The 14,646-nt window shown below is 38.8% G+C and overlaps 1 pseudogene; it reads right to left on the bottom strand.

Moving 5' to 3' along the window:
* Positions 1-4,591: 4,591 nt before the first annotated feature.
* LOC132439462 (heterogeneous nuclear ribonucleoprotein C-like) lies at positions 4,592-5,516 on the bottom strand (annotated as a pseudogene).
* Between the last annotated feature and the right edge of the window lie 9,130 nt (positions 5,517-14,646).

Genomic DNA, 14,646 nt, shown 5'->3' with positions numbered 1-14,646 from the left:
TAGAGACTAAATTTTTTTGGCCACAATTCTATTTCTCTCTTCTTGTTGCATCATGCAATGTAGTCAGGGCAGCACACACAGGATTTCTGAACCTCTTGTGGAGAGACTCCCTTCTTACACAGACTTGAAGAAGCAAAACTTCTTAAGATTTTCAAGATGAAGGCATTTTGTCGAATTTACCAGATAATCAATATAATACATAAATGGCACCAGTGAAGTGCTACTTTCCTTTCCATAGCCTAGAGATGCCCTATGTATGAAACTCGATTTTTCAGATACCTGCTGTTTGACTAGAAGAGGTTTTTCCATCTTCAAAGTGTTGAATAAAATATGTATTGGAAAATATGTTGAAAACAATGTTATAGGAACTTGCCCCTGCCTTTGTACACAAGTATGAGTCCCTAAATCATATTACAATATTATCAACTTCCACAAGTATACAAAATGGCTCTCGCTAAGCTTTAACGCTAAGTAAATGTGATATACTTTTCATTTTAAATTTCATCCAGTAAATTATTACAAAATACGGACCACAGAATTGTAGAATTTTTATGACTTTTCTAATTTGCTCAGTTTTGTTCTGGGGCCACTCATATTTCTAAGGAATGGCAGAACTTGGAATTCCAGTCCTTCTGTAAACAAGGGGAAATAATGTGGAGTAAAGAGAGGCCAGAGGAAGAATACAGAAGTGACTAGTGAAATAAGGGGCTTGTACTGGAAGGAATGGAATCGAAGAACAGAGACAGGCTCACCACCTACAGAAAAATAGCCATTCTGCTGCTCAATCTGAAGGTCTATTTTACCATCAGAATGAATACTCTCAGTTCTTCCTTTAGTCTCTACAACTTATGGTATATACATTCACTTGCAGTAGAGGAAATGACTCAAGTTCATGCAAGGTCTGGTACAGAAGGGCAAATTTATTTTATCACAAGTTCTAGCTTCAGTGACTTGGTAGTGACAGTCTGACATATTTTGTTGAGAAGAGTGTCGAAGTAATGTCCAGACTTACCATAAATGAGTACTGTGACTGATTAACAGTATTTGCATGAGTGAGGAAATGGGTAGAGGTGTTATGCATGAAGGTATTTATTATCCTTGGTACACTGTACCATGTTAGCAGTTTTAGTACCTGGGAGAAAACACTCAATGAGCAAAGTCCATTGAGAAGACACACTTGATTTTGTTATTTCCTGTAGTATTTAAATATAGCTCCCTTTAGTATGTTTCAACACTTGCTAAGAATTTAAGGAGGTTGAAATAAAATTTACTTATTTAATTTCCAAACCCTGAGGTAAAAAATTTTTAAATGCATTTACTTATCCCTAAAAATCACTTGGTTTCATTTTCTTTCATAAAGATAGTAAAAAGCAGGGCTTCCCTGGTGGCGCAGTGATTAAGACTCTGCCTGCCAAGGCAGGGAGTATGGATTCGAGCCCTGGTCCGGGAAGATCCCACAGGCCGCAGAGCAACTAAGCCCGTGTGCCACAACTATTGAGCCCATGCACCTAGAGCCTGTGCTCTGCAACAAGAGAAGCTACTGCAATGAGAAGCCCGTGCACCGCAAGGAAGAGTAGCCGCCGCTCGCTGCAACTAGAGAAAGCTCGCACGCAGCAACCAAGACCCAATGCAGCCAAAGATGAAAAAGGAAAGAAAGAAAGGAAGGAAGGTAGGAAGGAAGGAAGGAAGGAAGGAAAGAAAGAAGGAAGGAAAGAAAGAAAGAAAGAAAAAAGGAAGGAAGGAAGGAAGAAAGAAAAGGAAGGAAAGAAAGAAAGGAAGAGAAAGAAAGAAAAGAAAGGAAGGAAGGAAAGAAAGAAAGAAAAAAAAAGAAAGAAAAGAAAGAAAGAAAAGAAAGAAAGAAAAAAGAAATAGTGAAAAGCAGCCTATAGGGGAAAAGCATTTGGTACAGCCACCCTGTTTTATACATATTCACAAATACATTCATGACAAAGTACGCACGATGAATGATTTTACTTAGTTGCATTTTTTCAAAGGAAGAATCTTTATTTCCACATAATTAAATCTAATGACTTTTAATCACAGTCATTGTAAATATCAAAGAATTGCCTGCACCTTGAAGGTTCTTGAACTTTTTGAAATTGCCTTTTTAAAAAGGATCATGGGGTGGCTGCTGGAAGGTTTTCTTCTCGATTTACAACTCAGGCATAGATTTAAGGATAGTGTTATTACCAGGCACAATCCCTAAGCAGAGTTGCATTGCTTCCTGGGTGCCACAAGCTTGTTGCAGACTGACCTTCAACTGGGAACAAATAACAGTGTAGCTCTGTGTCCTTGTTAGATTTCAGCAGGATTTGAAACATGTTTCTTCTTCTAGGCAAAAATGGGATAAAGAAAGGCGGTGTTGCTTGTCCTTTGATAACTTTCCTCCACTTGGCCAGAGGACCACAAATCCCAGTTATCATTGCTTTTCCTTAAAAACAAAATACAACTTATTAAAAGAGCAATTCTGAAAGATCCACAATAAATCACTTGTTTTGAAAATTGAACCAGTCCAACAGCCTCTAAATCAACCATCTACTTGTTCTTTTCTGAAGAAAACAAAAATCATTTATTGTCCATGAGGTCACAGTGAGCGACTGACCACGGAAAACCCTAAATCAGGAAATAGGGTCTCCTTTACTGGGTTAGTTCACATTCCAGAAATAATCAAGTCTAATTCCTATACTTCACTCTACCAAATAAGATTTCTTCACTGACATTTTTTCCCCTTACCAATCATTGCACATAGAGTAGTCCCCCTTATCTGTGGGGGGTACATTTCCCCAGTGGATGCCTCAAACTGTGGCTAGTACTGACCCTATCTATAATACATTTTTCTCTACTTATGATAAAACTTAATTTATAACTTAGGCATAGTGAAAGATTAACAACAATAATAAAATAGAATTATGATAATATACTGTAATAAAAGTTGTGTGAATGTGGTTTCTCTCTCTCAAAATATCTTTTCCATCTTAATTAAACACTTATCATGCATTGTGACTATAATTTTTGCAGTTTGAGGTAGGACAGCAAAACTAGCATACATTTCTTTTTCCTTCTTCACAATTACCTTAGATCTTAGCAACCTCAGCATATGATTTTCTTTTTCTTTCCCATAAAGTAGGGAGCTTTTACCCTTTTACTTAAAGGAGGCATTTTACCGCTTCTCTTTGGCATATCCAGATTGCCAGAATCACTATTCTTGCACTTTGGAGCCATTATTAGGTAAAATAAATGTAACCTGAACACAAGCACTGCGATGCCATGACAGTTGATCTGATAACCTAGATGGCTACTAAGTAACTAAAGGGAGGGATCCAGCGGACAAAGGGATGATTCATATCCAGGGTGGGATGGAGTAGGAGGGCATGAGCTTTCATTATGCTATTCAGAATGGCAAAACATCTTAAACTTAGGAATTGCTTTTTGGGGGGGGGAAGAAAATACAGGTTTTATTCTCCAGTTGTTTCACTTTTCCTAAAATCTTGACATGTTTGAGCCTCTTTCTATTTAAGGATGAAACAGTTCAGCACACAGCAAAAAAAATCTCAAAAACGGTGTCAGTTGGACCACAAAGCATTGAAGAAAAGGCTTAATGCAGTTCCCAAACTTTTTCATTAGGATCTAAGAGCCATTTTTGCAAAAGAATCTCCATTTCATATCAAAGTTGCTTGTCTCCTTAATTCAAAACCCACACCATTTTTGCAAAAGAATCTCCACTTCACATCAAAGTTACTTGTCTCCTTAATTCAAAACCCACGCCAATGAAACATAATTTGAGTAGTGTATGTTGGTATGCATAATAATTATGATTCAAAGAAAACTATATCTAGTATATTCTAGGTGTTTTGTGGAGGCCACTGTGAAACAAAGAATTTGAAGTAAACAATTACAAAATACAAAAATAAAAAAAACAGGGTGTTTATTTTTCCTCCAAATTCCTGGTTTAATAAGAGCTTGTTTATTTTGAGAAAAAAAGGTCCCAAACATCAGGCTGTTCACAAAAAAACCCACCATATCAACTTTAGAAAACAAATCTTAAGACTGTTACACTAATTATTTTTCTAGAGGATGCATCTGACATGCCAACTCTCATTCACAAAAATACATTGTTACATTTGTGTTGAACAGCCACACACAGCACTCTTATGTGGGGTATAACATGCATACCTCTAATTCAAAGCTGCTCTCAGGTGCTACTCAACTAATGAGATTGCCTTTATAGTTAGGGAAGCAACTACTGAACTCATGTATGAATGGAAAGAACTGTACTCCCTGCATAACAAGAGATTATTTTGGAGATAGATGATAAAAACCATACATCCTTTTTATTGTTAAGTCATAAAGAGGTATGAAAATTAAAAGCAAAAATTACAGGGTAAGGCTCAACATAACTACTAGGAGCATCAAAGGAAGTGAAAACGGGACTAGGCACAGGGCAATGTGAATTAATGAACATGGGAAGGACAAGGATGGGGAGAACAGTGAGCATGTGCTGAAGATACTAGAGGAGGGATCTGGTGAAAATTTTGATCTTAGAAAAGTGCCTAGGTAAAGAAATAATGGGACAAGACTTCTAAACCCCACTATGTGCTTAAGAGTCATCCTCGACATTGGCGCTGTCTCTGTCATCCTCTTCTTCCTCAGCCTGTTTTTCATCATCCTTGGTCAACTTCAGCTGGTCATCCCCCCGATCTTCATTATCATCATCATCCAGTAGGTCCCCCTCCTCAGCAGAGTCATCTGCATCTCCTCAGACTCCATCTTCACCTTAGTCTCATCTTTCTTCAGGGAGCTGCTGCTCTCCTCCTCTACTGACTTATCATTCTTCATCTCTACTCCTTGTTTGCTCTGTTCCTTTTCAGTTTTTTCCAGGCTTTCCAGTAGAGAATCCACTTTTTGTTTTATCTGGGTCAACTCCTTCTTAATGGTCTGAAGGTCATCTCCTTTCAACTTTCCAGACTTAGAAGAAGATCCCCGCTGTCCACTCTTAGAATTGAAGCCACTTTTGCCCCTTTGTGAGGTGTTTCTTGATACACGCTGGCATTTTGAGAGCACTACAGCCCGAGCAGTAGGAGGAGGAGGAACACGTGCTGGGTAACTGTACATCCTGTCATAATAATCCCGTTGAAAGCCATAGTCCAAGTCAAAAGGGGAGCTGAGTAGAGGGGATGGAGAAGGGTGTTCTGGTACTGACCCATACATCTCCACTGCAGATCATTTCATACCTGCTTTTTCTTGGTTCACTTTTGGCTCTGCAGCCAGATTAATATCTAAAACCTGGCAGCAATCGTTCTGCCATCCTCTCCTGCCACAGCAGCCCAGGCATTTCTCTCATTAAGATATTGAATGAAGGCAAAGCCTTTATGAACAGAGCAACCCACAATTTTGCCATATTTCGAGAAGATTGCCTCCACATCAGATTTCTTGACCACAGGAGTATTGAGATTCCCCATGAATACACGAGAGTTCATGGAGTGAGGACCTATCTTGTTGGTAACATTGCTGGCCATTGTCTTTGATGGTAACGTGCCTCACAAAGCTGAAAAATGTACCTGAAGATCAAAGAAATCTCACAGGAGCAGGAGGGAGAAGAGATTCGGTTCTGAATCTCCTACTCCCAGGTTCTACGTGGAGAAGCCAACTGCTGCTCGAGGTCGGCAACGTGGCCACAACTGCTCAGTCTTCACCTTTTCACAAAATGGCCCCCAAGTCTCCTCTCAGGAATTGTTTATTTCTGGAATTTTCCATGTAATATTTTCAGGCCACTGTTGACCTCCAGTAACTGAAACCATGGAAGTCAAAACCTCAGATAAGGGAGAACTACTGTAATAAGTGTTAGGTTGCTATACGCTTTCCTTTTCTGTGAAAGTGGAGTATTTTGTTATATTCAACATTCTAATTAGTCTTTAGCTGGTGTGGTGGGCAGAAAAATTCTACAAAAATCTGTTGACCAGTGGAATTTTCAGGCTAATGCTTTTTCTTTTTTCATTTTAATTGTAATGAGGATTTATTTATTTATTTAATTGAAGTGTAGTTGGTTTACAATGTTATGGTAATTACTTCTGTACAGCAAAGTGATTCAGTTTATATATATATATATATATATACACACACACACACATTCTTTTTAAAATATTCTTTTCCATTATGACTTATCCCAGGACATTGAATATAGTTCCCTGTGCTAGACAGTAGGACTTTGTTGTTTATCCATTCTCTATAAAAAAGCTTATATCTGCTCACCCCAACCTCCCACTCCATCCCTCCCCCAACCCCCTCCCCCTTGGTGACCACCACTCTGTTCTCTATGTCCATGAGTCTGCTTCTCTTCCATAGATAGGTTCGCTTGTGTCATATTTTAGATTCCACATATTTTGAATTAATTTTTAAATTGGAGTATAGTTGATTTACAATGTTTTGTTAGTTTCTGCTGTACAGCAAAGTGAGTCAGTTACACATATACATAGATCCACTCTTTTTTAGATTCTGTTCCCATATAGGTCATTTCAGAATAGTGTTGAATAGAGTTCCCTGTGCTATACAGTAAGTTCTTATTAGTTACCTATTTTATATGTAGTAGTGTGTATTATGTCAATCCCATTTTCCCAATTTATCCCTCCCCACCTTTTCGCTTGCTAACCCATAAGTTTATTTTCTATATCTGTGACTCAATTTCTGTTTTGTAAATAGGTTCATTTGTACCATTTTTTTAAGATTCCACATATAAGTGATATCATATGATATTTGTCTTTGTCTGATTTACTTAGTATGATAATCTCTAGTTGCATCAGTGTTGCTGCAAATGGCATTATTTTGTTCTTTTTTATGGCTGAGTGGTATTCCTTTGTATACATGTACTACATCTTCTTTATCTATTCTTCAGTCAATAGACATTAAGGTTTTTACTATGTCTTGGCTATTGTGCTGCTATGAACATAGGGGTGCATATATCTTTTTGAATTACAGTTTTGTCCAGATATATGCCCAGGAATGGGATTGCCGGATCGTACAGTAATTCTATTTTTAGTTTTCTGAGGAACCTCCATACTCTTTTCCATAGTGGCTGCACCAACTTACATTCTCACCAGCAGTGTAGGAGGGTTCCCTTTTCTGCACATCCTCTCCAGCATTTGTTATTCATAGACTTTAAAAAAAATTTATTGAGCTATAGTTGATTTACAATGCTTGTAGACTTTTTAATGATGGCCATTCTGACTGGTGTGAGGTGGTACCTCATTGTAGCTTTGATTTGCATTTCTCTAATAATTAGCAATTTTGAGCGTCTTTTCATGTCAGGCCAGCACCTTTAAGTGCACACACACACACACACACACACACACACATAAATATGCTTGCATGCATGTTTGCATATACATGCACATACACAAACCTCTTGATTTCTTCACATCATACAAAAGAGCCAAATAAAATACAATGCCTACTAATATCCAGGCTTCTAATTGCTTTTCTGAGGTAGAAAATGAGGGTAGGTAAGGCATTTGTAGCAATCAGAATAGAGAATGCTAATTTACCTGTCCTTTCTCAATTGCAAACATTCTTGCATACCTCCTTCTCCTGCTTACGCCCCTACCACCACTGCACTGCCATATCATTCCACACATATTAATAAAAGTAATCCACCTTGTTTGTTTTGAATAATTATTTTCACTTCCTTATACAAACACACAGACATACACACTCTTAAGAGCTTTTTTAAAAAAAAAACAAAACAACTTGCATTGTGCATGACCAAATGTGTGGCATCTGACTGTGAGGATCATTTTTAAACAGATGGTAAAGTAGCAAATTAGTTCAAATGTAGACATCAGAATATAATGCTGGAAAACATTCACAGATGTGGATTATGACAATCCTGATGACTCAGACCCATTGGCCAGTTGTTTCTGGTCAGAGTGCAATGATTTGCCGGGTGACAATTTTTAAAAATCAGCAACTTTGTATTTTGGGAATATACTGTGGATATTAGAAAGGAGTCTTTCCTACAAACCCCACACAACACACCTCATCCTTTCTTTTCTTTTCTTTTCTTTTTTGCGGTACGCGGGCCTCTCACTGTTGTGGCCTCTCCCATTGCGGAGCACAGGCTCCGGATGCGCAGGCTCAGCGGCCATGGCTCATGGGCCCAGCCGCTCCGCGGCATGTGGGATCTTCCCAGACTGGGGCACGAACCTGTGTCCCCTGCATCGGCAGGCAGACTCTCAACCACTGCACCACCAGGGAAACCCCTCATCCTTTCTTGAATTTGCATCGTTTTCTCTTGACAACCAGCTATTCTTCATTGACATTTGTAACAGGTTAATGAAGACTCTTCACAGCCTGGCCTATGTCCACCTTTCCCAGCCCCCGCTCCTTCCATTTGGTCCTAAGCAGGTCATATTTCACTAGTATTGATTCACTCTCCAAATAGGCTGTGCTGGTTCTTGTCTTCCTCTGGGCCTTCGCAGATGCAATTCCCATCATAGGATGTACTCCCCACTTTTCTCAACTGGAAAGTTCCTAGTTATCAATCTAAATGTGCTTCTTGTATTACCTCTCCTGTGAAGATTTCCCAGATACCCTACACTAGCGAGGGAGAGTAAAGAACTTCTGTCTCTACAGTCTCTATTGCATGGTATTGAAATTATTCTTATGCTCACCTCCTTCCCTGCGCTATGAGTTCTGAAAGGGAAGCAGCTGCATCTTATCATCAATTATTCCCAGCACCTAGAACAGTGTCTGGCATGATTAGACTGTTCATAGGGAGGCACAAGAGGGAGGGGATATGGGGATATATGTATATGAATGGCTGATTCATTTTGTTATACAACATTGTAAAGCAATTATACTCCAATAAAGATGTTAAAAAAATTTTGTGGGAAAAAGAGATAATTTCGTATCTGTGGTGAGATTTTAAGTTTCTTGTGTGTCAAGACTATGTTTTCTTTAATTCTCCTCTATATGAACCAGCAGAATGATTACAGTTACATAAGTACCTAATTAATGTTGCTGCCTTTAGTTGTGAAGGAATGGCAAAAACACAGAACCAGGAGTCAAGAGAATAGGGTTCTGGTCCCTCCTCTGCCAACAATTCAATAAGCAAGTCAGGATAAGTAATATAATTTTTCTGAACATCAGTGTCCTTTTATGAAAAATGGAGAATGACCACATATTTCTTATTTACCTTACAGGCTGATCAAACACATTTTCTAGGTTGGGAAATGCTTTGTGAAGCAAGAGGTAGTGTAGTATATAGTGAGAATGAGATCACACTCTGGAGTCAAACTGACTCCATTACTTCTTGGCTGTGTGACCTTGGGCACATTAGTTAACATCTCTGAGCCTCAGTTTCCCCATCTGTAAAATGGGGATAATGATGGTGTCTACCTCATGAGGTTGCTCTGGAGTTTAAATAATTTGTGTAAAGCACTTAGTACAGTAGCTATACATAGTAAGTCCAAAAGCAAAAGCTAGTTTCTTTTTTTAATTTATAGTTTAATAATTTACAAAAATACAAGGTGTTATTAATACTCATTGATGAATTCCCTTTAAGACCAGTAGAAGGAGAGCCTCCCAGATCTGGAAAAGAGGACACCATACTCTCACTTCCCCTTTCACGGCCTCTTCTCCAGCCAGCTTTAGGCTTTGTTGTCACAGCAAGATAATCTAGAGCAAGATGACAATAGATTTCCTTTACAGAATCGGCAACTCATTTGGAAAGCACAGCTTCAAGCTCTGCCCAGTTTTCTCCCTGAATCATCTGAAATATGCCACTTAGAAGATAATATCCCTGTAACATACAGGAAAAGTGTATTTGGACAATTCCCAGGAACGATCTGTTCCCTTTCAACTTGTTGTTGCTTGCCATCTCTGGTCCCAGAAAACTGCCCTAGGCAGTTCTGACTTGTAACTTTTCTGGGATTCTACTTTACCTAAGCTTGGAAACAGGTTTTCAAAAAAATTAACCTGAAGCAAAATTAACATTTCTTAATTACAAGACTTGAGGATAACAAGGCAATTGCAACGAGAAAACATGAAATTAACTTCCTCCAAAGGTCTATTTGCCATGACCTTCACAAGAGTCGTCTATTAGCCATCTTTCTCCTAAACTCTGTATTAGGAGAAAGGTCTCACTTCTCTTTCTCCTATAGGAGACCCTTTGATCATGTCCCACACTGTGTCTTGGGGTTTGGGCTCCTGTTTTCCTGGAATGCATTAGAACACATACTTGCATATCATCCAGAAACATACTCAACTCCATCTGTAGAGTAAGGTGTCCTGTGTTTTGCAGTGCAGTCTCCACAACCTGAATCATTCAGTCTTAAAGACTGCAATGTTTGGGACATTAGTCTAAATTTATGTTGGGAAAAAAAGGCTCATAAAATTCCAATTCTACCAAGGATACCCGTACTTTCTGTCTCCGGGCAAAATACATGTCTACATGCCTAAAATGCCTCATTCAAAGTTGTCTGTTCCAAAGTAAAGGAAAGGACTTAACCTAAGAACATATTATAGCTTATTTTTAAGCAGGCACTGCCTTTGACCACTATACTCTCTCTGCCATGTTGAAAGAAAGATTCTGAATCCATCTCCAGGAACAGGAAAAGGTACCGGAAGCTTTAAATGAGCAGTGTCCCTTCTTCATTCCTCTCGGAGAACAACATCTTACAATCAGGAACCAGGCACAGTATTAAGCAACTAAACCTGTCGTCTAATTATGAGGAGAAAGACAAGCTCAGTATCAATTATTTTCTCATTTATTTATTCTTATTTAGAAATGATTTTACATGGTCCTAAGATGAAAACAAGAAGAATGCCAAAGGAATGTTTTCAAACACTCTTGCCATTTTACTTTTAATATACCTAATCGGACAGAAAGTCCTTAAATATAGGCTTTTTTTCTGATATTCTGGAGAGTGTTTTAACAAGACACATTGGGAAAGCTGAAAATAATGAGATCTGCCAGTAAAAACTGTTACTTCCCAAAGAAAGTCTTTCCATATCAGGAGATAACCCTGATGCTAATTTCATCATCAGGGAAAGACACCAAAATATTAGTATACGGTGGATATTGCCAGTGGAGGAAAATGCACTCTGGACCCAGGAGTGGGGCTGGCGGGAGGGACTTGGATCCAAATCCCAGCCCTGCCATTTACCAGCCCTGTGAACTTGAGGAAGTTATTGAACCTATCTTTGCCTAAATTACCTCCTCTATAAAATGAGGATAATGGAAATAAATGCATCACAAGGTTGTAATGAGATTTAAGACAGAAGGTATCCATAGAGGTGATCTATATGCTGGCAGGATGCCCAGCATGAACCTCAGTGCCCAATATGCCTTAGCTATTGTTGATGTCATTAGTGCTGCTGCTGTTATTAGGATAAGAAAAAACCTGGCCCAAAAGGAAACAAACCTATTACTGTGATTAGTAAGACGCTCTTCCTTTCCCTGGTCCTTTAAGTCCAGTTCCACTCAAATATCACATGGGAGGTCCTGGAATGGGGTAAAAATGGTTCCTGCTTTGTTTTTCCAGAACGTGGGAAAACAAAACAAAGCAAAACAAAAACAGCAAGCTTCTTTGAAATCTTTTGGAATTGGTTCATACCACCCTGTAGGTATCTTCCTTAAAATTCTACTTTGTAATTTTTTATGCCCTTTGAAGCTCATATAAAATCAATATGTAGAAATCAGCTTTATGAGTATTGAATTTATACAAAATATTTCTGTTTGGAATTCTAGTCTCACAAGGCACTGATCCATGATTTTTATTCCTGTTAGAATAAATGGATGTGGTGTTTTATTATACTTGTTGAATAGTGGCTAAAAGACCATGAAAAATCCAAATAATCCAGGAACGGCTGTCTTCAAGTCCCTTGGGAAGAAAACGGATGGCTTGCTAAGAGCCTTTAAAGATCAACAGGTGCTAAGATATTTGTTTTGACCTGTTAAATTTATACTGGCTTCACAGCTTTCAAGACTCTCCCGCTGTCTGCGTTGCTGCTGTCTAGCAGCCGCAGGCTGGAAATGATTAAATTTTCCTGCATATGTTAAGTGGGTAGATGATTAAATGAGAACGAATACGTTACTAGATGGTTCCACCCTGGTTCTTGCATTGCTGCTTGTTCAGTGCTATTTATGACCAGCATTTTTGTTATTGTTGTTCATATGAACAAACAGCTGAGGAATAAGAGTGGAATTTACGATCCTTGTGGAAGAGTCTTGGGGACTTGGGAGCAGCTCCTACCCCAAGCTTCCCCGACTGGCCCTAAGCCAGTGAAAGATCATGAAGTGTCTCCATTCCAGCACACTCCTCCAGCACAACAATGACATCCTGATGCGGAAGGCTGCTGGAGGAAGGAAGCTGCATGTGTGAAGCAGTAAATAAAGGCCAGGCTTCCTGGGGGCGGGGGCAGTGAATCACAGCAGGGCTTTGCTTGGGAAGAGGCGGCATGAACATGATAGACATTGTCTTGTATGGGTGTAAATGTGTGAGTTTTTTAATGGACTGTGTAACTGGGCCGCATGCATTCACTATGGTAGCCAATTGTGTGCTGCATAAGCCTTTGTCTTTACTGCTGTGTAACAATGCAAGATGCAGCTGTTGGGTCCCTGGTGGCAGATGGCGGTCAAAAGTTTGGGAAGCAGTACCAAGTTTGGAAAAATCAAAAAAGAGGTTTCAACAACTGTTGAGATGCTTTAAATTTACTACTCCTCCAAACACAAACTCTCACAGAAACAAAGTTAAAAGAAACTAGAAAAACAAGGTTAGGGCATTTCTTTTCAACGACAGGGGCCTAATTTGTGTCTTTAGGTGGGCACGCAGGCATATAATCAGTCATATGATGTTATATCTTACAAAACAAAAATTTAAATAATTTTTGTTTTCAACAAGACAGTTTTTTGTGTGTGTGCCCAAAGTGTAACTGAGGATCCTTGGTGAATTTCTTGATTTGGAAAGTTTATTAATACCATCTATCTTAGCCCTTTGGGGCTGCTATGACAAAATACCACAGTCCGGGTGGCTTATGAACAACAAAGATTTATTTCTCACAGTTCTGGAGGCTGGGAAGTTCAGTATCAAGGTACCAGCATGATCATTTTCTGGTCATGAACTTCTTCCTGGTTCATAGCCCATGCCTTCACCCTGTGTCCTCAATGGTAAATGGGGCTAGAGATCTCTCTGGATATGTCTTTAATAGGAGCACTAATGCCATTCAAGTGGGCTTCACCCTCATGACCTAATCACCTCCCATAGGTCTCACCTCTTAATAAAATCACTTTAAAACCAACATATGAATTTGAGGGGAGCACCATATTTTCCTCTGAGAGAGAATTCTGCCTGTCATGAAAGCTCATCCAAAGTAAAATAAAGTTCACAAATAGGAAAGATGAGAATTAACCAAATAGGGTGTTAATTTTAGAGAAAAAAGACATTCAAAGGACAGAGTGAAGAATAGAAGTAAATATACATATGTTTTTTAAGTGGCTATAGACAATATTTATTTAATTCCGTATTGAGCTCAGAAATCATATTCTTGTCACAAACTGATCAGTGCTACCCCAGTCTTAGCCTTTCAGTTTGGATAGAATTGCCTATACAGCCAATTCAGGGGTGAGGGCTGGCCAGCGTAAGCCATTGGGTGAGTCCCATTTCCTAGCCGCAGTGACAGGTGAAGAGACCCAATTCAGGTCAGACAGTTGCAAGAAAATATTTACTGGGAATTCTGGGAAAGGAGCTTCCTTTCCTCATCCATCTCTATGAGAGATGCTTGCTCTTTCTGTGTAGGCTGTGGTCTGATCATGTCAGGCTTCAAACTGCTCCCTGGATGGGAGCCAACCATGAGGATAAAGTTGATTCACAGAGGGACTGAGAGCTGAGAGCAGGTCATAAACTTTTTTTTTTTCTTTTTTTAAGCTTAACCGCATACCTTGGTAATGTGGTCTGCCATGGAACTAAGCTTGCTCATTGTTATTTTGGGTGCTATTATTGTCTTCTTCCCTATCTAGGTTATGAATAAAATCATTATTCATTTTTAAGGAAGCAGTGCAGTTTTAAAAGCTTAATAAATTCTGCTCTATGTTATGTACCACTTGCTTCTATCAAGCATCGCTGTATTTTCTAATTAATCCTCACAAGTTATTCATTAAAGCATCAAATTTACCCTTTTCATATGACATATGAGGAAACTGGATACTCAAGTCTTTGCCTTAAAACACAGGGGAAATCAGTGGCTGAGAGGAGAAAACAGATTTCGTCTTAAGTATTGTATCTATATATTTCATGATAAATCAAACTATTTGGAAAGATCATCATTATATGGACTTCACAATAAAGGGAATGGTGTCTTTGGTTATTTACTATTCTTGGGCTCTACATTCTTATAGAAAAACTAAATATGAAATCCTTTGTTCCTGTCTGATTCCACCTTATACCTTTATAAAGTCTAGTTCCTTTAATAATTCTAGTATATCCTATTACTGATGAAATGACCAGAGGATACTCTGTAAATTACTAGCTTGCTAACAATTAGTCAGTCCGATGTTGAAACATCTGTTTTCAGTTCTTTCATAGATTTTATGCCCTTGTAGGCAGTTATAAGTTGAAATGAACAGCACTTTTCTTTTCTACAACATATTTGTAA

This window comes from Delphinus delphis, chromosome 16 (assembly GCF_949987515.2).
Source record: "Delphinus delphis chromosome 16, mDelDel1.2, whole genome shotgun sequence".
Classification (NCBI taxonomy): Eukaryota; Metazoa; Chordata; class Mammalia; order Artiodactyla; family Delphinidae; genus Delphinus; species Delphinus delphis.
This window is presented reverse-complemented; position numbering and strand designations above follow the sequence as displayed.